Raw genomic sequence first — 24695 nt, 5'->3', positions numbered from 1 at the left:
ACCAGGGATTCCCTCACTTTGTGGAGGGATTTCTACTTTGGTGTCAGTGGGAGGAATGGTGCCCCATCATTGGTGTCAGTGGGAGGAATAGTACCTACATTTTTGGTATCAGTGGGAGAAATGGTGCCCCATTGTTGGTGTCAGTGGAAGGAATTATGTCCCACCATTGGTATCTGTGGAAGGAGCAGTGCCAAATGTTGATATCAGGGCAAGAAATTGTGCCTTATCATTGGTGTCCATTGGAGGAATGGTGCCCCATTGTTGGTGTCAGTGGAAGGAATTAGGTCCCATCATTGGTGTCTGTGGGAGGAGCAGTGCCAAATGTTGATATCAGGGCAAGAAATTGTGCCTTATCCCCAAATATCTGGTTGTCCCCAGAATAGGAATAGAGGGGAAACCATCCAATGGGGACACTAGTTCTGGTGACAACCAGGGATTCCCTCACTTTTTGGGGGGATTTCCACTTTGGTGTCAGTGGGAGGAATGGTGCCCCATTGTTGGTGTCAGTGGAAGGAATTATGTCCCACCATTGGTATCTGTGGAAGGAGCAGTGCCAAATGTTGATATCAGGGCAAGAAATTGTGCCTTATCATTGGTGTTCATTGGAGGAATGATGCCCCATTGTTGGTGTCAGTGGAAGGAATTATGTTCCATCATTGGTGTCTGTGGGAGAAACAGTGCCAATTGTTGATATCAGAGGAAGAAATTGTGCCTTATCATTGGTGTTTGTTGGAGGAATGGTGCCCCATTGTTGGTGTCAATGGAAGGAATTAGGTCCCATCATTGGTGTCTGTGGGAGGAACAGTGCCAAATGTTGATATCAGGGCAAGAAATTGTGCCTTATCCCCAAATATCTGGTTGTCCCCAGAATTGGAATAGAGGGGAAACCGTCCAATGGGGATACTAGTTCTGGTGATAACCAGGGATTCCCTCACTTTTTGGAGGGATTTCCACTTTGGTGTCAGTGGGAGGAATGGTGCCCCATCATTGTTGTCAGCAGGAGGAATAGTACCTACATTTTTGGTATCAGTGGGAGGAATGGTGCCCCATTGTTGGTGTCAGTGGAAGGAATTATGTTCCGTCATTGGTGTCTGTGGGAGGAACAGTGCCAAATGTTGATATCAGGGCAAGAAATTGTGCCTTATCATTGGTGTCCATTGGAGGAATGGTGCCTCATTGGTGTCAGTGGAAGGAATTATGTCCCACCATTGGTGTCTGTGGAAGGAGCAGTGCCAAATGTTGATATCAGGGCAAGAAATTGTGCCTTATCATTGGTGTCCATTGGAGGAATGGTGCCTCATTGGTGTCAGTGGAAGGAATTATGTCCCACCATTGGTGTCTGTGGAAGGAGCAGTGCCAAATGTTGATATCAGGGCAAGAAATTGTGCCTTATCATTGGTGTCCATTGGAGGAATGGTGACCCATTGTTGGTGTCAGTGGAAGGAATTATGCTCCATCATTGGTGTCTGTGGGAGAAACAGTGCCAATTGTTGATATCGGGTGAAGAAATTGTGCCTTATCATTGGTGTCCATTGGAGGAATGGTGCCCCATTGTTGGTGTCAATGGAAGGAAGTAGGTCCCATCATTGGTGTCTCTGGGAGGAGCAGTGCCAATTGTTGATATCGGGGGAAGAAATTGTGCCTTATCCCCAAATATCTGGTTGTCCCCAGAATAAGAATAGAGGGTAAACCGTCCAATGGGGACACTAGTTCTGGTGACAACCAGGGATTCCCTTACTTTTTGGAGGGATTTCCACTTTGGTGTCAGTGGGAGGAATGGTGCCCCATCATTGTTGTCAGCAGGAGGAATAGTACCTACATTTTTGGTATCAGTGGGAGGAATGGTGCCCCATTGTTGGTGTCAGTGGAAGGAATTATGTTCCGTCATTGGTGTCTGTGGGAGGAACAGTGCCAAATGTTGATATCAGGGCAAGAAATTGTGCCTTATCATTGGTGTCTATTGGAGGAATGGTGCCCATTTGTTGGTGTCAGTGGAAGGAATTATGTTCCATCATTGGTGTCTGTGGGAGGAACAGTGCCAATTGTTGATATCAGGGCAAGAAATTGTGCCTTATCATTGGTGTCCATTGGAGGAATGGTGCCCCATTGTTGGTGTCAGTGGAAGGAATTAGGTCCCATCATTGGTGTCTGTGGGAGGAGCAGTGCCAATTGTTGATATCGGGGGAAGAAATTGTGCCTTATCATTGGTGTCCATTGGAGGAATGGTGCCCCATTGTTGGTGTCAATGGAAGGAAGTAGGTCCCATCATTGGTGTCTGTGGGAGGAACAGTGCCAATTGTTGATATCAGGGCAAGAAATTATGCCTTATCCCCAAATATCTGGTTGTCCCCAGAATAGGAATAGAGGGGAAACCGTCCAATGGGGACACTAGTTCTGGTAATAACCAGGGATTCCCTCACTTTTTGGAGGGATTTCCACTTTGGTGTCAGTTGGAGGAATGGTGCCCCATCATTGTTATCAGCAGGAGGAATAGTACCTACATTTTTGGTATCAGTGGGAGGAATGGTGCTCCATTGTTGGTGTCAGTGGAAGGAATTATGTTCCGTCATTGGTGTCTGTGGGAGGAACAGTGCCAATTGTTGATATCAGGGGTAGAAATTGTGCCTTATCATTGGTGTCCATTGGAGGAATGGTGCCCCTTTGTTGGTGTCAGTGGAAGGAATTATGTTCCATCATTGGTGTCTGTGGAAGGAGCAGTGCCAAATGTTGATAGGGGAAGAAATTGTGCCTTATTATTGTTGTCCATTGGAGGAATGATGCCCCATTGTTGGTGTCAGTGGAAGGAATTATGTTCCATCATTGGTGTCTGTGGGAGGAACAGTGCCAATTGTTGATATCAGGGGTAGAAATTGTGCCTTATCATTGGTGTCCATTGGAGGAATGGTGCCTCATTGGTGTTAGTGGAAGGAATTATGTCCCACCATTGGTGTCTGTGGAAGGAGCAGTGCCAAATGTTGATATCGGGGGAAGAAATTGTGCCTTATCATTGGTGTCCGTTGGAGGAATGGTGCTCCATTGTTGGTGTCAATGGAAGGAAGTAGGTCCCATCATTGGTGTCTGTGGGAGGAACAATGCCAAATGTTGATATCAGGGCAAGAAATTGTGCCTTATCCCCAAATATCTGGTTGTCCCCAGAATAGGAATAGAGAGGAAACCGTCCAATGGGGACACTAGTTCTGGTGACAACCAGGGATTCCCTCACTTTTTGGAGGGATTTCCACTTTGGTGTCAGTGGGAGGAATGGTGCCCCATCATTGTTGTCAGCAGGAGGAATAGTTCCTACATTTTTGGTATCAGTGGGAGGAATGGCGCCCCATTGTTGGTGTCAGTGGAAGGAATTATGTCCCACCATTGGTGTCTGTGGGAGGAGCAGTGCCAATTGTTGATATCAGGGGAAGTAATTGTGCCTTATCATTGGTGTCCATGGGGGGAATGGTACCCATTTGTTGGTGTCAGTGGAAGGAATTAGGTCCCATCATTGGTGTCTGTGGGAGGAACAATGCCAAATGTTGATATCAGGGCAAGAAATTGTGCCTTATCCCCAAATATCTGGTTGTCCCCAGAATAGGAATAGAGAGGAAACCGTCCAATGGGGACACTAGTTCTGGTGACAACCAGGGATTCCCTCACTTTTTGGAGGGATTTCCACTTTGGTGTCAGTGGGAGGAATGGTGCCCCATCATTGTTGTCAGCAGGAGGAATAGTTCCTACATTTTTGGTATCAGTGGGAGGAATGGCGCCCCATTGTTGGTGTCAGTGGAAGGAATTATGTCCCACCATTGGTGTCTGTGGGAGGAGCAGTGCCAATTGTTGATATCAGCGGAAGTAATTGTGCCTTATCATTGGTGTCCATGGGGGGAATGGTACCCATTTGTTGGTGTCAGTGGAAGGAATTAGGTCCCATCATTGGTGTCTGTGGGAGGAACAGTGCCAATTGTTGATGTCAGGTGAAAAAATTGTGCCTCATCATTGGTGTCCGTGGGAGGAATGGTGCCCCATTGTTGGTGTCAGTCTGAGAATAGTGCCTTGTTTTGGGGGTGCAATAGTGCCCCAAGGGCCGGATAAAAACAAGCAATTCAGAGACCACTGCTTTAGAGGCCACAGTCAGGTTTAAGTATCTGTTATTCTCCTAGTAACGCACAGATTGTGTCTTAGACCTCATGCACACTGGACGTTATAAAAAGCCAGTAGCGCTACCTGCAGAATGCCGCGGTAAAAAGAGTGACTTTTGTTGCAGTTTTTAGCATCAAAGCATTAGCATATTTCAGCGTTTAGCGTTTTTAAGCAAAACTATACTCCCACAAAAGCTTGAGGCTCAAAAACGCTCATATACGCCGGATAGCCGCATTTTGCAGCATTAGAGTGTACAGCTGGGAAACTCCTCTTCATAACCAGTAGTTCTGGGGGGGGGGGGTTTTCCAGCCTGAAAAAAAATGCTGATAAAAGCCTATGGGGTTTAGTTACTAAAACTAGCGAGTGTAAAATAATCAGCAAAATAATCAGTTTTCAATCTTCATTGCCAAAGCTTAATTGAACATCCTGAGGTTAAATGCTGATTTGCTACCATCAGGGGCGTATCTGCCACGAGGCAAACAAGGCATTTGCCTAGGGCGGCAGTTAACAGGGGGCGGCACGCCCCCAGGCAGAAGGGACACTGTGTGTGTTAGCGGCAGGGTGAGGGTACAGCCAAGCCGACACACAAGGAGGGTCACCCGGGCCAAGGGACCAGCTACAGAGGAGAGCGGAGTGGTGGGCGCTCGGAGCGTGTGAGGGCTAAGGCCCTCTGTCAGTGTGTGCGGGATGTGCAGGATGGCCAGAAGAAGAAGAGGATGAGGTCAGGGTGGAGTAGCCCCCCGCTCTTTTGGAGATGGGACACAGGTGCCCCTCCTGGAGTGATCCTGACACAATCTGGAGGAGCCCCTGCTGGACAGGTAAGAGCTTGGAGGACTGGTGCTTCCCCACTCCTGTCTCACTGTTCCCCCGACACACTGCCCCCCACCTGTCCCACTTCCCTCCCCCGTCCCATTGCCCACCATCTGTCACACTGCCTCCTGTCACACTGCCCCCACCTCTCACCCTGCCCCATACCTGTTCCACTTCCCCCCCCACATTGTCCCACTACCCCCCATCTTTCCCCACTGCCCCTCACCTGTCCCTCTGCGCTCCTCCTGTCCCGCTGCCCCGATCCTGTCCCGTGCCCCCTTTCACGCTGCTCCCAACCTGTCCCTCTGCCTCCCCACCCATCACGCTGCCCCCCATCATGCTGCTCTCCCCCCCACCTGTCCCGATGGCCTACTCCTGTCCTGATATCCCCCGTCATGCTGCCCCCCTCCTGTCCCGCTGCCCCCTTCCTGTTCTGCGGCCCCCCATCACGCTGCCTCCCTCCTGTCCTGCAACCCCCCCATGTCACACTTCCCTCCATCATGCTCCTGTCCTGAAAGGTAGATCTTAAAAGCAATGGGGGGGGGGACAAATTTAGCTTGGGGGGTCCCCAATTTTAGTCTTGCCTAGGGCAGCACAAAACCAAAATACACTACTGGCTACCAGATTCTGAGTGAATCAAACGTAGTAAATCTCCCTCTATGTGTGCATATGGACACATAGGATAACATGATGGGGAGTTTGCTGGCTGTATTAAAAAAAATGCCTGACGCCCAAAACAGCAGCTGCAAAAATGCCCAGTTTGCATGGGGCCTTAAAGTAGGACTATAGGCAAAATTTTTTTTTTTTTCATTTTGGATAGAGTAAGGGAAGGTTATAATTCTTGTCATATTTTTTTTTTTCGTCATCTGTGTCCCAATGTGAAGATTTACCTTCACTTCCTGTCCCAAGGCCAAGCAGAAATCCCTACAAATTAAGGGAATTCCTTGGGGATCACCAGAACTAGTGCTCCCATTGGAAGATTTCCCCTCTATTACTTTTCTGGGGACAACTCAAAATTTGAGATTTTCTTTTACTTTCACTTTCAATGATAACGGTAATCAGGAATCTCCCTAACGGGACACAGACAGCAATAAAAACCTGACAGGGGATCTAATCCCTCTCTGCTCTGTCCCAAAAAAAAAAAAAGTTTTGCCTTTAGTTATACATTAACCACTTGCCCTCCTGAAGATTTCCCCTCCTTCCTGACCAGGCCTTTTTTTGCATTACCGTGCTGCTTTACTTTACTGACAATTGCGCGGTCATGCAACGCTGCACCCAAATGAAATTTACATCCTTTTTTCCCCCACGAATTGAGCTTTCTTTTGGTGGTATTTGATCGCCTGGGTGTTTTGTTTTTTTTGCACTAGAATAAAAAAAGTTTGATAATTTTGAGAAAAAAACAATATTTTTGACTTTTTGCTATTAAACACATCCAGTAAAAAAAATTTTAAAAATCAAATTTCAGCATAAATTTAGGCCAAAAAGTTATTCTGCTCCGTGTCTTTGCTAAAAAAAAATCCCAATATGTGTAAATTATTTGGTTTACGTGAAAGTTATAGCGTTTACAAATGGCGGTATAGATACTGGGATTTTTTTTTCTACTAGTAATGGCGGCGATCAGCGACCTATAGCGGGACTGCGGCGGGCATTCTGACACTGGGGGGGACTGACTTAGTGTCCCTGACATCCCCAGTGACACCAATACAGTGATCAGTGATAAAAAAAAGCACTGACACTGTACTAATGGCACTGGGCAGGAAGGGGTTAACATGAGGGGCGATCAAAGGGTTAACTGTGTGCTGGGAGTGTTTTACTAGGGGGCGGTGTCTGTGTGCTTCACTGTAAGCACACTGCTTTGGATGGCTGAGTTGTGCATAGCCATCCAAAGCAGTGTGCCCAAGCGGTTAGTAAACAAAACAGTTCTCCTCCCCATCAGAGATCCTCGGTAATCACTGGGTGCTGCTGACTGACAGTTGCAGCTCATGTGCGCCCCCTACCCGGAAATGCAAAATCACACATATATATACACATGATTTTGCACACCCATGCCTCCCTGCAGCAGTATTTCTGCTGTAGGGCAGTCGGGAAGCAGTTAAAGAGATTCTAAAGGCTTAATTAAAAAAAACAAACAACCATATCTATACTTATCTGCTCTGTGTAATGGTTTTGCACAGAGCAGCCCAGATCCTCCTCTTCTCAGGTCCCCCGCAGGTACTCCCGGCTCCTCCCTCCTGTTGGGTGCCCCCAGAGCAAGAAGCTTCCTATGGGGGCACCCGCTGCTCCGTGTGTCCATTCACACAAGGAGCTACGGCTCAGCCCCACCCTATTTGTCTTCTCATTGGCTCACATGCATTGTTTGACAGCAGCAGGAGTCAATGGCTCACGCTGCTGTCTCAACCAATGAGAAGAGGGAGTCTTGGGATAGCCGAGACTCCAGTGCACATCGCTGGATCAAGAGGGGGCTTATGTGAGTATGGGGGGGCTGGGGTTTGTACTGCACACCAAGTTTTTTACCTTCCTGCATAGAATGCAGGAAGGTAAAATACCTTCAGCCTTTACAACCACTTTAAGATTACCCTGTCAGGAGCGCTAACCCTGGGGGCATGCCATGCTTCGGGGAATGTTAGCTGCCTGGCTTTTAGGGTGACCCTCTATAGCTTCCATATTTTCTGAATCACTGACCAATTGTAATTATTTAGATGAGGAAAGACAGAAGTCCTTATCTGTCTTCTTGTTCCAGGTCAGCTACTCAAAGTACTTAAGCCAGAGTGTCAGAATAACAGCCAGGAATATAGCATTTTCAGAAATGGCAGCCTCTGCATCTCCTTACCTTCCATAGGATTTACCCCCCTTCCTGGCCAGACCATATTTTGCGATACGGCGCTGTATTACCTTAACTGACCATTGCGCGGTCATGCAACGCTGTGCATTAATAACATTTGTGTCATTTTTCCCCACTAATAGAACTTTCTTTCAGTGGTATTTGATCACTTGTGCGATTTTTTTTATTTTTTTGCGCTATAAACAAAAAAAGACCGACAATTTTGAAAAAATATATATTTTTGACTTTTTTCTATAAAAAATATCTAATAAAAAATTTTAAAAATCAAATTTCTTCATAAATGTAGGTCAAAATGTATTCTGCTCCATGTCTTTGCTAAAAAAAATCCCAATACGTGTAAATTAATGGGTTTACGTGAAAGTTATAGTGTTTACAAATGGCGGTATAGATACTGGGATTTTTTTTTAATTTTTACTACTAATGGTGGCGATCAGCGACTTATAGCAGGACTGCGGCGGACATTCTGACACTGGGGGGAACTGACTTGGTGTCACTGACATCCCTCACTATAATCACACTGTTTTTGGTGACTGTGCTGTGCATAGCTTGCTCTGCTGTCCCATCCACCTGCTGTCAGCCTGCCTGCTATCAACCTTCTCTGCTGTCCCATCCACCTGCTTCCAGCTTGCTCTGATGTTCCATCCACCTGCTGCCAGCCTGCCTGCTGCCAGCCTGCTCTGATGTTCCATCCACCTGCTGCCAGCCTGCCTGCTGCCAGCCTGCTCTGATGTTCCATCCACCTGCTGCCAGCTTGCTCTGATGTTCCATCCACTTGCTGCCAGCCTGCCTGCTGCCAGCCTGCTCTGGTGTTCCATCCACCTGCTGCCAGCCTGCCTGCTACCAGCCTGCTCTGATGTTCCATTCACGTGCTGCCAGCCTGCCTGCTGCCAGCCTGCTCTGAGGTTCCATCCACCTGCTGCCAGCCTGCTCTGATGTTCCATCCACCTGCTGCCAGCCTGCTCTGATGTTCCATCCACTTGCTGCCAGCCTGCCTGCTACCAGTCTGCTCTGATGTTCCATCCACCTGCTGCCAGCCTGCCTGCTACCAGCCTGCTCTGATGTTCCATCCACTTGCTGCCAGCCTGCCTGCTACCAGTCTGCTCTGATGTTCCATCCACCTGCTGCCAGCCTGCCTGCTACCAGCCTGCTCTGCCGTGACATCTACCTACAGCCAGCTGCTCTATTCCTGTTGTCCATCCAGCAAGGCGTCAGCTACTTCCACCCAGACTACAGCACTGGTCAGGCACTCATACGCCACCATGCTCTCGTGGTTGTTGTTCCACGTTCAGTGGCCCCTGAGCTGGAGCGGTACGAGAGGCCTTCATCTGCACGTCAGGTTCACCAACGAGGTACGTGACAAGTAGTATCACTTTAGGTACTCACTATTTGCCATGGTACCACTCACCAGACTACTACTGTTAGCCCCCCACCTTGCGGGCGCTCACTCCTCCAGGGTCTGTTCCTCCCATACATTCTAACATATATGGCATGAAGCTGCACACCACTTCTGTTAAGTTCAAATCAAATTTTTTTTCGTTCCAGCACACTTCCAGACACTCTGTCCTCCTCAGTCTGACGTGTTTCGCCCTCTACTGGGCATAATCATAGAGCCCCTGCAGTTGTCTTAGTAGGGGGCGAAATGCGTCGGAGAGGACTGAGTTTCTGGAAATGTTTTGGAACAAAAAAATGTGATTTTAGCTTTACAGAAGTGGAGAAAAGGTGTGCAGATTTACATTATATACGTTGGAGTATATGGGAGGAAGAGCCCTGGAGGAGTGAGCACCTGTATGCTGGGACGGTAACAGTGGCAGTCTTGTGAGCAGTACCATGGCAAATAGTAAGTACCTAAAGTGATACTGCTTCTCCAAAAAAGGCAACACAAGTGTTTTATAGCCCCAAAATCTTTTCATGGGCTACCCAACCGTAGACATGACCAAAGGAGAGTGCTGGACTTCTTCATCTTGGAACTCCTGCTTGGTGATCCTGCCATCTACCAACCAATGAGATCACCTCCTGAGATTGTGGATGGAAGAAGTAGATGGGGCGAATGTCAGGTTTACAAAAATCAAGACCCCTGCTCAGTGTGGATCTGGGATCCAGGGCCCCTCTGGGTGCACAAGAGAGGGCTTTTCAAAGTGACCAAGATGGTGTCAGGCATGCTAGGTGCTCACTGACTGATTGGCTTTATCAAGGCAAGGCTTTCTGGGACCTAATGCAAAATGTTCAAATGTTCTCATTTCTGCATTAAGCTGAGACAGGCCACATGACCACAAGATGGGAAGATTTATCACTGAGGCTAAGGGGCTTTGAGATGTTTGCTAATCTTCAGATTGGGGAGGCCATTTCTAGACCTGCTACAGTGATCTTGAAAACGCCCGGTGGGAGTGGCGAAACGCGTCGACGCACTTCCGGTCCAGTATCTGAACGTCCTGCGCAACGTCTGGTGAGTGGAGCGCACGCCGAGTGGTGCGTTCCAGCGGCCATATTGGGATCTGTATTATACACTGTCATCCTCTGCAAAGTTGAGCTGTGAGGTCTCTGAAATCTATTGGTGGAAATTTAAGGTCTTTTCCCTTTTGATGGAGGATAATAAAACATGCTTTTATTCTATTTGGAAAATCTGAGTGGTTTGATATACATTTCTAAGGGTTGGTGATAGTTTGGCAATATTACACTATATGATATTTGTTCTTTGACACAATGCTGGAGCTGGTTTGAAGGTCCTGATTGAGAGGGGAGTGGAAGGATAACGCTGGCTCTGTACGGTGAAATGTTGGTCCGGAGGTTATAGAGGGGGTGTAGGATCCCTGAAATTCCAAAAAAGGCTTACTACTCACCATTATCTGGTGAGTGCGGTTTACTCTCCCCTCCTTTAGGCGCACCCTGAAAACCCATCTCTTCAGGGAAGCCTACCCCACCCCCTGCTAACTTGCCGACCTCCTCCACTCTTCCTACCACTCCATCCCCCACAGCTATCTCCTCCTGTACCACCATCCCCTCCCTCCTAGATTGTAAGCTCCAAAGAGCAGGGCCCTCAATCCCCTCATGTTTTGCATTGTATTGGTATTGTTCTGTCACATGTTCTGTCCCCCTTTGTAATGTACAGCGCTGAGCCAACTATTGGCGCTTTATAAATACTGTATAATAATAATGTTGGTTTGCACTGGTGGAAGGTGGAAGCATATCTGCACAGAAGATTTTTTTCTCTTTTTTGTCTTTTTTTCTTTTTTCTATACACTGTGAAGGCTGGGAAAAGGATTTGTGGACTTTTTAAATTCCTTTATATATAATTTTTATGCACTAAAGTGCTTTTGGCACATTCACATTTTGTTATTATCATTGTATATACATTTTTAAAGAGTGTCACACGTATGGGTCATTTTCCTCACATTTATGTATTTAGTGTGATTTAAGTGATTGGTATAGGTATTATTTGCGCTGGTTAATTTTGTTTTTGACAGTTTTCTTTGAGACTTGCTATCCTCTGGTGGTAAAAATCAGCACATGCAAAATAAGTTTCATTCTGGTTGGAAAATCTAAGGGGCAGGGGTGGACTGACCATTTGGAAACTCGGGCACTGCCCGAGGGCCCAGGGTCAGTAGGGGGCCCCATGAGATGCCCCTGGTACCTTTTTCATAGGTTTTTTTAAGTTTGGGCAAGGACACAGGGGCCCCATGATCCCCTATTGCCCGGGGGCCCCATGAGTTGTCAGTCCGCCCCTGCTAAGGGGATATATAGAAATATTGTTGTACGAATGTCACAAGCATTTGTCCAGCCCTCGTGAATCCTCGCTGTATTTTGCTTAAAAGAGAATTATGGGAATATTTTTTATTTTAAAATCATACGAACCAGGGCCATCATAATAATATCATGGGCCCCTGGGCAAAGTAATGCACCGGGGGCCCCTACCAACCTGCCCTAATTTACACACCTACTCTCAAGAATTAAAGTATAAGTATTTGATAGATTTAAACATACTGTGTATTTATTAGTACTTTCAATAAAATTGATTTTAAACAATAGGAAAACATGCCATACCTCAAAGACTAATCAACACAGTAACAACAGTATGGGGAAGGGGGTGGAAGAAGGGCATAGTGCATAGGACGGGCAGCACAGGGGCTAAATGGTTAGCACTTCCACCTGCCAGTACTAGGGTCATTGGTTCAAATCCCAATCATGGCACCACCTGCCTGGAGTTTGCATGTTCTCCCTGTGCCTGTGTGGGTTTCCTCTGGGTACTCTGGTTTCACTCCAAAGACAAGCTGTGAGGTTAATTGGTTCCTCTCTAAATTTGTCTCTAGTATGTGTATGTATGAATGTGATTTAGGGACCTTAGAGTGTACACCCCTTGAGGGTTAGGGACTGATGTGAATATACAATATATATGTAAAGCACTGCGTAAAATTGATGGCGCTATATAAGGTTGTCGGTTCAAATCCCAACCACAGCACCACCTGCCTGGAATTTGCATGTTCTCCCTGTGCCTGTGTGGGTTTCCTCTGGGTACTCTGGTTTCCTCCCACACTCCAAAGACATGCTGGGAAGTTAACTGGTTCCTCTCTATACTGACTAGAGATGAGCGAAGAAATGAAAAATTCGATTCGACTGATTCGGCGAATTCGTGGACAATATTCGATTCGAGTCGAATAAATTCGCTGTGAATTTAACTTAAAAAAGGGTGTTTCTAGGCTTCAGAGAGACTTAATATTAGTGCAGAACACTGTACCTTTAATTTAAATGCCCTTGGAGTCTGCTGGGGAAGAGAAATAATACTGTCAGTCAGTATGACATGCAGATGAGTGCCGTCGATCTTAGAATCACCGCACACTTCACTCATTTGGGCAGTCACGGGGCCAAAACCAGAGTGTGGAGCCACAGTGTGGCGGTGGAGGCAGCAGCAATGGGAGGCCATACAGCACCCTATGACAAAAATGGAAACCACCAGCAGTGTGAGGAGACCTGAAAGTGGCACATGGCAGAGTGTGGCGATAGAGACAGCAGCAATGGGAGGCCGTACAGGGACCCATGACACACTCTGGACCTGGCAGCAGCATGAGGAGGCGGTACAGGGGCCCATGACAGATTACGGGCCTGGCAGCAGCATGAGGAGTCGGTACAGGGGCCCATGGCAGATTACGGGCCTGGCAGCAGCAATGGGAGGCCGTACAGGGACCCATGACACACTCTGGACCTGGCAGCAGCATGGGGAGGCGGTACAGGGGCCCATGACAGATTACGGGCCTGGCAGCAGCATGAGGAGTCGGTACGGGGGCCCATGACACACTCTGGACCTGGCAGCAGCATGAGGAGGCGGTACAGGGGCGCATGACAGATTACGAGCCTGGCAGCAGCAACTTGGACAGGAGGACGTTCAGCTTCTGCACCGTCGGGTGCGTGCTCGCAAACTGTTGTCTCTTGGAAACGGATTCCAAGAAAGACTGCTGACGGAATCCGTGAAGAGGAGTAGCAGGAGAAGGAGCATCTGAACGAGCGGAATATGCCAACAAGCGACAACAGTGGCCCATGACAGATTACGGGCCTGGCAGCAGCATGAGGAGTCGGTACGGGGGCCCATGGCAGATTACGGGCCTGGCAGCAGCTATGGGAGGCCCGTAATCTGCCAGCACCCTATGACAAAAAATGGAACCCACCAGCAGTGTGAGGAGACCTGAAAGTGGCACATGGCAGAGTGTGGCGATGGAGACAGCAGCAATGGGAGGCCGTACAGGGACCCATGAGAGACTCTGGACCTGGCAGCAGCATGAGGAGGCGGTATAGGGGCCCATGGCAGATTAGGGGCCTGGCAGCAGCTATGGGAGGCCCGTAATCTGCCAGCACCCTATGACAAAAAATGGAACACACCAGCAGTGTGAGGAGACCTGAAAGTGGCACATGGCAGAGTGTGGCGATGGAGGCAGCAGCAATGGGAGGCCGTACAGGGACCCATGAGAGACTCTGGACTTGGCAGCAGCATGAGGAGGCGGTATAGGGGCCCATGGCAGATTAGGGGCCTGGCAGCAGCTATGGGAGGCCCGTAATCTGCCAGCACCCTATGACAAAAAATGGAACACACCAGCAGTGTGAGGAGACCTGAAAGTGGCACATGTTTGGGGCATGATTCATGGCGGATTTAGTCAGTTGTGTCAGGAACTGGTGGTTTGAAATCCAGACTAATCCACGCCTGATTCATTTTCACAAACGTCAGTCTCTCCACACTTTGGGTGGACAGTCGTGTCCTCCGCGGAGTTGCAATACCTCCTGCCGCACTAAACACGCGCTCCGATGCCACGCTACTGGCCGGGCATGACAGCCTTTCAAGGGCAAATTCAGCTAGTTGGGGCCAAAGGTCAAGTTTCGTTGCCCAGTAGTCAAGGGGATTGTCTACCTCGGTTGGCAGGGTGCTGTCCAAGTAGGCCTAAGCCTGTTGTTTGAGGTCCTGCTCCAGGTCCACCTGATGCTGCTGCTGCTGCTGCGGCTGGTTAGTAGTTTCCTCACTGCGCTGGTGAAGAAAGCTACTCATCATCGACTGCAGACTGAGGCAGCCGCTGCTGGTGGAGCTGCCACTGCTCCTACCACCCCACCCCTCCCCTGCTGCCATGGCAGCGGAACACGAGCGCACAGGGCCCACAGTGTCTGAGGATGGACGTTGGCGCAGACAGGCAGAGACCAGCTGACTACATAGGTGTTTTTTATAGTACGTTATTTTGGCCTCCCTCTCAGCAGGTGTGAAAAAGGCCACCATTTTTGAACGGTAGCGAGGGTCCAACAAGGTGGACAGCCAAAAGTCATCCCTCTGTCTGATGGTTATTATTCGGCTGTCGCTACGCAAGCAACCGAGCATGCTATGGGCCATTTGTGCCAAGGAATGCGAGGGACTCCCTGCCTCCATCTCCACAGCATACTGCCACGGTGCGTCTAGGTCCTCTGTCTCCTCTTCCTCCTCCTCTACCAGATGCTCCTGCTCCTCCACTCCTGTCCGCTGAGTGGAAAAACCACCCATTTCACTCAATAATTCCTGAGCACCAATGTCCTCCTCTACCTCCTCCTCTTCTTCCAGTCCTGCCCCCACAGGGGCCATGTGGCGTTGAGATCTGTGCGCCACGTCTACCGCACCCTGACCAGCCATTGTTAACAGCATTTGTTCCAGGACGTGCAACAGAGGAATGACGTCGTTCATCCCATAGTCCTGCCGACTCACGAATAGCGTGGCCTCCTCAAAGGGCCTGAGCAAGCGCAGGTGTCACGCATGAGCTGCCAATGGCTGACATCTAAGTTACACAGGGAGTACCTTTATCTGCTTTTAACATCAGGAAATCTGTGATGGCCTTTTGCTGTTCGTAAAGGCGGTCTAACATATGTAGGGTTGAATTCCACCTTGTTGCAACGTCACAGCATGAGGAGTCGGTATAGGGGCCCATGGCAGATTAGGGGCCTGGCAGCAGTTATGGGAGGCCCATAATCTGCCAGCACCCTATGACAAAAAATGGAACACACCAGCAGTGTGAGGAGACCTGAAAGTGGCACATGGCAGAGTGTGGCGATGGAGACAGCAGCAATGGGAGGCCGTACAGGGACCCATGAGAGACTCTGGACCTGGCAGCAGCATGAGGAGGCGGTATATAGGGGCCTACGGCAGATTAGGGGCCTGGCAGCAGCTATAGGAGGCCCGTAATCTGCCAGCACCCTATGTCAAAAAATTCAACACACCAGCAGTGTGTGAGGAGACCTGAAAGTGGCACATGGCAGAGTGTGGCGATGGAGACAGCAGCAATGGGAGGCCGTACAGGGACCCATGACAGACTCTGGACTTGGCAGCAGCATGAGGAGGCGGTATATAGGGGCTTATGGCAGATTAGGGGCCTGGCAGCAGCTATAGGAGGCCCGTAATCTGCCAGCACCCTATGTCAAAAAATTCAACACACCAGCAGTGTGAGGAGACCTGAAAGTGGCACATGGCAGAGTGTGGCGATGGAGACAGCAGCAATGGGAGGCCGTACAGGGACCCATGACAGACTCTGAACTTGGCAGCAGCATGAGGAGGCGTTATATAGGGGCCCATGGCAGATTAGGGGCCTGGCAGCAGCTATGTGAGGCCCGTAATCTGCCTGCACCCTATGTCAAAAAATTTAACACACCAGCAGTGTGAAGAGACCTGAAAGTGGCACATGGCAGCAGAGTGTGGCGATGGAGACAGCAGCAATGGGAGGCCGTACAGGGACCATGACAGACTCTGGACTTGGCAGCAGCATGAGGAGGCGGTATATAGGGGCCCATGGCAGATTAGGGGCCTGGCAGCAGCTATGTGAGGCCCGTTATCTTGCAGCACCCTATGTCAAAAAATTTAACACACCAGCAGTGTGAAGAGACCTGAAAGTGGCACATGGCAGCAGAGTGTGGCGATGGAGACAGCAGCAATGGGAGGCCGTACAGGGACCCATGAGAGACTCTGGACCTGGCAGCAGCAGGAGGAGGCGGTATATAGGGGCCCATGGCAGATTAGGGGCCTGGCAGCAGCTATGTGAGGCCCGTAATCTGCCTGCACCCTATGTCAAAAAATTTAACACACCAGCAGTGTGAAGAGACCTGAAAGTGGCACATGGCAGCAGAGTGTGGCGATGGAGACAGCAGCAATGGGAGGCCGTACAGGGACCCATGACAGACTCTGAACTTGGCAGCAGCATGAGGAGGCGGTATATAGGGGCCCATGGCAGATTAGGGGCCTGGCAGCAGCTATAGGAGGCCCGTAATCTGCCAGCACCCTATGTCAAAAAATTTAACACACCAGCAGTGTGAAGAGACCTGAAAGTGGCACATGGCAGCAGAGTGTGGCGATGGAGACAGCAGCAATGGGAGGCCGTACAGGGACCATGACAGACTCTGGACTTGGCAGCAGCATGAGGAGGCGGTATATAGGGGCCCATGGCAGATTAGGGGCCTGGCAGCAGCTATGTGAGGCCCGTTATCTTGCAGCACCCTATGTCAAAAAATTTAACACACCAGCAGTGTGAAGAGACCTGAAAGTGGCACATGGCAGCAGAGTGTGGCGATGGAGACAGCAGCAATGGGAGGCCGTACAGGGACCCATGAGAGACTCTGGACCTGGCAGCAGCAGGAGGAGGCGGTATATAGGGGCCCATGGCAGATTAGGGGCCTGGCAGCAGCTATGTGAGGCCCGTAATCTGCCTGCACCCTATGTCAAAAAATTTAACACACCAGCAGTGTGAAGAGACCTGAAAGTGGCACATGGCAGCAGAGTGTGGCGATGGAGACAGCAGCAATGGGAGGCCGTACAGGGACCATGACAGACTCTGGACTTGGCAGCAGCATGAGGAGGCGGTATATAGGGGCCCATGGCAGATTAGGGGCCTGGCAGCAGCTATGTGAGGCCCGTTATCTTGCAGCACCCTATGTCAAAAAATTTAACACACCAGCAGTGTGAAGAGACCTGAAAGTGGCACATGGCAGCAGAGTGTGGCGATGGAGACAGCAGCAATGGGAGGCCGTACAGGGACCCATGAGAGACTCTGGACCTGGCAGCAGCATGAGGAGGCGGTATATTGGGGCCCATGGCAGATTAGGGGCCTGGCAGCAGCTATGTGAGGCCCGTTATCTTGCAGCACCCTATGTCAAAAAATTTTACACACCAGCAGTGTGAAGAGACCTGAAAGTGGCACATGGCAGCAGAGTGTGGCGATGGAGACAGCAGCAATGGGAGGCCGTACAGGGACCCATGAGAGACTCTGGACCTGGCAGCAGCAGGAGGAGGTGGTATATAGGGGCCCATGGCAGATTAGGGGCCTGGCAGCAGCTATGTGAGGCCCGTTATCTTGCAGCACCCTATGTCAAAAAATTTAACACACCAGCAGTGTGAAGAGACCTGAAAGTGGCACATGGCAGCAGAGTGTGGCGATGGAGACAGCAGCAATGGGAGGCCGTACAGGGACCCATGACAGACTCTGAACTTGGCAGCAGCATGAGGAGGCGTTATATAGGGGCCCATGGCAGATTAGGGGCCTGGCAGCAGCTATGTGAGGCCCGTAATCTGCCTGCACCCTATGTCAAAAAATTTAACACACCAGCAGTGTGAAGAGACCTGAAAGTGGCACATGGCAGCAGAGTGTGGCGATGGAGACAGCAGCAATGGGAGGCCGTACAGGGACCATGACAGACTCTGGACTTGGCAGCAGCATGAGGAGGCGGTATATAGGGGCCCATGGCAGATTAGGGGCCTGGCAGCAGCTATGTGAGGCCCGTTATCTTGCAGCACCCTATGTCAAAAAATTTAACACACCAGCAGTGTGAAGAGACCTGAAAGTGGCACATGGCAGCAGAGTGTGGCGATGGAGACAGCAGCAATGGGAGGCCGTACAGGGACCCATGAGAGACTCTGGACCTGGCAGCAGCAGGAGGAGGCGGTATATAGGGGCCCATGGCAGATTAGGGGCCTGGCAGCAGCTATGTGAGGCCCGTAATCTGCCTGCACCCTATGTCAAAAAATTTAACACACCAGCAGTGTGAAGAGACCTGAAAGTGGCACATGGCAGCAGAGTGTGGCGATGGAGACAGCAGCAATGGGAGGCCGTACAGGGACCCATGAGAGACTCTGGACCTGGCAGCAGCAGGAGGAGGCGGTATATAGGGGCCCATGGCAGATTAGGGGCCTGGCAGCAGCTATGTGAGGCCCGTAATCTGCCTGCACCCTATGTCAAAAAATTTAACACACCAGCAGTGTGAAGAGACCTGAAAGTGGCACATGGCAGCAGAGTGTGGCGATGGAGACAGCAGCAATGGGAGGCCGTACAGGGACCATGACAGACTCTGGACTTGGCAGCAGCATGAGGAGGCGGTATATAGGGGCCCATGGCAGATTAGGGGCCTGGCAGCAGCTATGTGAGGCCCGTTATCTTGCAGCACCCTATGTCAAAAAATTTAACACACCAGCAGTGTGAAGAGACCTGAAAGTGGCACATGGCAGCAGAGTGTGGCGATGGAGACAGCAGCAATGGGAGGCCGTACAGGGACCCATGACAGACTCTGAACTTGGCAGCAGCATGAGGAGGCGTTATATAGGGGCCCATGGCAGATTAGGGGCCTGGCAGCAGCTATGTGAGGCCCGTAATCTGCCTGCACCCTATGTCAAAAAATTTAACACACCAGCAGTGTGAAGAGACCTGAAAGTGGCACATGGCAGCAGAGTGTGGCGATGGAGACAGCAGCAATGGGAGGCCGTACAGGGACCATGACAGACTCTGGACTTGGCAGCAGCATGAGGAGGCGGTATATAGGGGCCCATGGCAGATTAGGGGCCTGGCAGCAGCTATGTGAGGCCCGTTATCTTGCAGCACCCTATGTCAAAAAATTTAACACACCAGCAGTGTGAAGAGACCTGAAAGTGGCACATGGCAGCAGAGTGTGGCGATGGAGACAGCAGCAATGGGAGGCCGTACAGGGACCCATGAGAGACTCTGGACCTGGCAGCAGCAGGAGGAGGTGGTATATAGGGGCCCATGGCAGATTAGGGGCCTGGCAGCAGCTATGTGAGGCCCGTAATCTGCCTGCACCCTATGTCAAAAAATTTTAACACACCAGCAGTGTGAAGAGGACCTGAAAGTGGCACATGGCAGCAGAGTGTGGCGATGGAGACAGCAGCAATGGGAGGCCGTACAGGGACCCATGAGAGGACTCTGGACCTGGCAGCAGCAGGAGGAGGCGGTATATAGGGGCCCATGGCAGATTAGGGGGCCTGGCAGCAGCTATGTGAGGCCCGTAATCTGCCTGCACCCTATGTCAAAAAATTTAACACACCAGCAGTGTGAAGAGACCTGAAAGTGGCACATGGCAGCAGAGTGTGGCGATGGAGACAGCAGCAATGGGAGGCCGTACAGGGACCCATGAGAGACTCTGGACCTGGCAGCAGCAGGAGGAGGCGGTATATAGGGGCCCATGGCAGATTAGGGGCCTGGCAGCAGCTATGTGAGGCCCGTTATCTTGCAGCACCCTATGTCAAAAAATTTAACACACCAGCAGTGTGAAGAGACCTGAAAGTGGCACATGGCAGCAGAGTGTGGCGATGGAGACAGCAGCAATGGGAGGCCGTACAGGGACCCATGAAGAGACTCTGGACCTGGCAGCAGCATGAGGAGGCGGTATATTGGGGCCCATGGCAGATTAGGGGCCTGGCAGCAGCTATGTGAGGCCCGTTATCTTGCAGCACCCTATGTCAAAAAATTTTACACACCAGCAGTGTGAAGAGACCTGAAAGTGGCACATGGCAGCAGAGTGTGGCGATGGAGACAGCAGCAATGGGAGGCCGTACAGGGACCCATGAGAGACTCTGGACCTGGCAGCAGCAGGAGGAGGTGGTATATAGGGGGCCCATGGCAGATTAGGGGCCTGGCAGCAGCTATGTGAGGCCCGTTATCTTGCAGCACCCTATGTCAAAAAATTTAACACACCAGCAGTGTGAAGAGACCTGAAAGTGGCACATGGCAGCAGAGTGTGGCGATGGAGACAGCAGCAATGGGAGGCCGTACAGGGACCCATGACAGACTCTGAACTTGGCAGCAGCATGAGGAGGCGTTATATAGGGGCCCATGGCAGATTAGGGGCCTGGCAGCAGCTATGTGAGGCCCGTAATCTGCCTGCACCCTATGTCAAAAAATTTAACACACCAGCAGTGTGAAGAGACCTGAAAGTGGCACATGGCAGCAGAGTGTGGCGATGGAGACAGCAGCAATGGGAGGCCGTACAGGGACCATGACAGACTCTGGACTTGGCAGCAGCATGAGGAGGCGGTATATAGGGGCCCATGGCAGATTAGGGGCCTGGCAGCAGCTATGTGAGGCCCGTTATCTTGCAGCACCCTATGTCAAAAAATTTAACACACCAGCAGTGTGAAGAGACCTGAAAGTGGCACATGGCAGCAGAGTGTGGCGATGGAGACAGCAGCAATGGGAGGCCGTACAGGGACCCATGAGAGACTCTGGACCTGGCAGCAGCAGGAGGAGGCGGTATATAGGGGCCCATGGCAGATTAGGGGCCTGGCAGCAGCTATGTGAGGCCCGTAATCTGCCTGCACCCTATGTCAAAAAATTTAACACACCAGCAGTGTGAAGAGACCTGAAAGTGGCACATGGCAGCAGAGTGTGGCGATGGAGACAGCAGCAATGGGAGGCCGTACAGGGACCCATGAGAGACTCTGGACCTGGCAGCAGCAGGAGGAGGCGGTATATAGGGGCCCATGGCAGATTAGGGGCCTGGCAGCAGCTATGTGAGGCCCGTAATCTGCCTGCACCCTATGTCAAAAAATTTAACACACCAGCAGTGTGAAGAGACCTGAAAGTGGCACATGGCAGCAGAGTGTGGCGATGGAGACAGCAGCAATGGGAGGCCGTACAGGACCATGACAGACTCTGGACTTGGCAGCAGCATGAGGAGGCGGTATATAGGGGCCCATGGCAGATTAGGGGCCCTGGCAGCAGCTATGTGAGGCCCGTTATCTTGCAGCACCCTATGTCAAAAAATTTAACACACCAGCAGTGTGAAGAGACCTGAAAGTGGCACATGGCAGCAGAGTGTGGCGATGGAGACAGCAGCAATGGGAGGCCGTACAGGGACCCATGACAGACTCTGAACTTGGCAGCAGCATGAGGAGGCGTTATATAGGGGCCCATGGCAGATTAGGGGCCTGGCAGCAGCTATGTGAGGCCCGTAATCTGCCTGCACCCTATGTCAAAAAATTTAACACACCAGCAGTGTGAAGAGACTGAAAGTGGCACATGGCAGCAGAGTGTGGCGATGGAGACAGCAGCAATGGGAGGCCGTACAGGGACCATGACAGACTCTGGACTTGGCAGCAGCATGAGGAGGCGGTTATAGGGGCCCATGGCAGGATTAGGGGCCTGGCAGCAGCTATGTGAGGCCCGTTATCTTGCAGCACCCTATGTCAAAAAATTTAACACACCAGCAGTGTGAAGAGACCTGAAAGTGGCACATGGCAGCAGAGTGTGGCGATGGAGACAGCAGCAATGGAGGCCGTACAGGGACCCATGAGAGACTCTGGACCTGGCAGCAGCAGGAGGAGGCGGTATATAGGGCCATGGCAGATTAGGGGCCTGGCAGCAGCTATGTGAAGGCCCGTAATCTGCCTGCACCCTATGTCAAAAAAATTTAACACACCAGCAGTGTGAAGAGACCTGAAAGTGGCACATGGCAGCAGAGTGTGGCGATGGAGACAGCAGCAATGGGAGGCCGTACAGGGACCCATGAGAGACTCTGGACCTGGCAGCAGCAGGAGGAGGTGGTATATAGGGGGCCCATGGCAGATTAGGGGGCCTGGCAGCAGCTATGTGAGGCCCGTAATCTGCCTGCACCCTATGTCAAAAAATTTAACACACCAGCAGTGTGAAGAGACCTGAAAGTGGCACATGGCAGCAGAGTGTGGCGATGGAGACAGCAGCAATGGGAGGCCGTACAGGGACCCATGAGAGACTCTGGACCCTGGCAGCAGCAGGAGGAGGCGGTATATAGGGGCCTATGGCAGATTAGGGGCCTGGCAGCAGCTATAGGAGGCCCGTAATCTGCCAGCACCCTATGTCAAAAAATTCAACACACCAGCAGTGTGAGGAGACCTGAAAGTGGCACATGTTTGAGGCATGATTCATGGCGGATTTAGTCAGTTGTGTCAGGAACTGGTGGTTTGAAATCCAGACTAATCCACGCCTGATTCATTTTCACAAACGTGAGTCTCTCCACACCTTTGGGTGGACAGTCGTGTCCTCCGCGGAGTTACAATACCTCCTGCCGCACTAAACACGCGCTCCGATGCCACGCTACTGGCCGGGCATGACAGCCTTTCAAGGGCAAATTCAGCTAGTTGGGGCCAAAGGTCAAGTTTCGTTGCCCAGTAGTCAAGGGGAATTGTCTACCTCGGTTGGCAGGGTGCTGTCCAAGTAGGCCCAAGCCTGTTGTTTGAGCTCCTGCTCCAGGTCCACCTGATGCTGCTGCTGCTGCTGCGGCTGGTTAGTAGTTTCCTCACTGCGCTGGTGAAGAAAGCTACTCATCATCGACTGCAGACTGAGGCAGCCGCTGCTGGTGGAGCTGCCACTGCTCCTACCACCCCACCCCTCCCCTGCTGCCATGCCAGCGGAACGCGAGCGCACAGGGCCCACAGTGTCTGAGGATGGACGTTGGCGCACAAAGGCAGAGACCAACTGACTACATAGGTGGTTTTTATAGTACGTAATTTTGGCCTCCCTCTCAGCAGGTGTGAAAAAGGCCACCATTTTGGACCGGTAGCGAGGGTCCAACAAGGTGGACAGCCAAAAGTCATCCCTCTGTCTGATGGTTATTATTCGGCTGTCGCTACGCAAGCAACCGAGCAGCTATGGGCCATTTGTGCCAAGGAATGCGAGGGACTCCCTGCCTCCATCTCCACAGCATACTGCCACGGTGCGTCTGGGTCCTCTGTCTCCTCCTCCTCCTCCTCCTCTACCAGATGCTCCTGCTCCTCCACTCCTGTCCGCTGAGTGGAAAAACCACCCATTTCACTCAATAATTCCTGAGCACAAATGTCCTCCTCTACCTCCTCCTCTTCTTCCTGTCCTGCCCCCACAGGGGTCATGTGGCGTTGAGATCTGTGCGCCACGTCTACCGCACCCTGACCAGCCATTGTTAACAGCATTTGTTCCAGGACGTGCAACAGAGGAATGACGTCGTTCATCCCATAGTCCTGCCGACTCACGAATAGCGTGGCCTCCTCAAAGGGCCTGAGCAAGCGGCAGGTGTCACGCATGAGCTGCCAATGGCTGACATCTAAGTTACACAGGGGAGTACCTTTATCCGCTTGTAACATCAGGAAATCGGTGATGGCCTTTCGCTGCTCGTAAAGGCGGTCTAACATGTGTAGGGTTGAATTCCACCTTGTTGCAACGTCGCAGATCAGGCGATGCTGTGGAATTCCGTTCTGCCGCTGCAGCTCAATGAGGGTGTTCTTTGCGGTGTAGGAATGGCTGAAATGCATGCACAGTTTACGTGACATTTTAAGGATGTCTTGCAGTGGGATGGTGGATTTTAGGAACCGCTTGACAACCAGATTGAACACGTGAGCCATGCATGGCGCATGGCACAACCTTCCTTGACGCAGAGCAGACACCATGTTCTTTCCGTTGTCAGTCAACATGGTTCCGATTTTTAGTTTGCGCGGAGACAGCCATCTGTCGATTTCTCTGTTCATTACACTCAGCAGTTCCTCCCCTGTGTGACTACGTTCGCCAAGGCATACCAGGTGCAGCACAGCGTGACACCGTTGCGCCCTGCACATGTGATATGCCGGTCGGGTAATGGGACTTGGCACGGGGGTGGCGGCTGAGGACACGGCGGAAAAGAGGTGGTAGAGGCGGACATGCTTGCTGACCAAGGACGTGCAAACGTGGAGGCAAAAGCGTCGTGACCTGTCCAAGTTGCTGGTGCGGCTGTGCCGGCACCACGTTCACCCAGTGGGCCGTAAATGACATGTACTGTCCCTGACCGTAGTTACAGCTCCACACGTCGGCGCTGCCGTGCACTTTGGCAGAGACCGACATGCTCAAAGACTGGCCCACCATCTCTTCTACATGTGAATGCAGGGCTGGCACTGCCTTTTGGGCAAAGAAATGACGGCTTGGCACTCTCCACCGCGGCGCGGCACAAGCCATCATTTCTCGGAAAGGTGCTGAGTCCACCAGTTGGAAAGGGAGGGACTGCAGCACCAGCAACTTGGACAGGAGGACGTTCAGCTTTTGCACCGTCGGGTGCGTGCTCGCAAACTGTTGTCTCTTGGATACGGATTCCAAGAAAGACTGTTGACGGAATCCGAGAAGAGGAGTAGCAGGAGAAGGAGCATCTGAACGAGCGGAAGATGCCAATG

The 24695-nt window shown here is 51.2% G+C and overlaps 1 protein-coding gene across 1 annotated transcript in view; it reads right to left on the bottom strand.

The window, feature by feature from the left end:
- The window catches only part of LOC149437762 (uncharacterized), a 109035-nt gene that overhangs the window by 10922 nt on the left and 73418 nt on the right, over positions 1-24695 (bottom strand). The window lies entirely within an intron of this gene.

Source organism: Staurois parvus, unplaced genomic scaffold, assembly GCF_062004578.1.
Source record: "Staurois parvus isolate SC_StPar_1 unplaced genomic scaffold, SC_StPar_1.0 ptg001257l, whole genome shotgun sequence".
In the NCBI taxonomy this organism is placed as follows: Eukaryota; Metazoa; Chordata; class Amphibia; order Anura; family Ranidae; genus Staurois; species Staurois parvus.
This window is presented reverse-complemented; position numbering and strand designations above follow the sequence as displayed.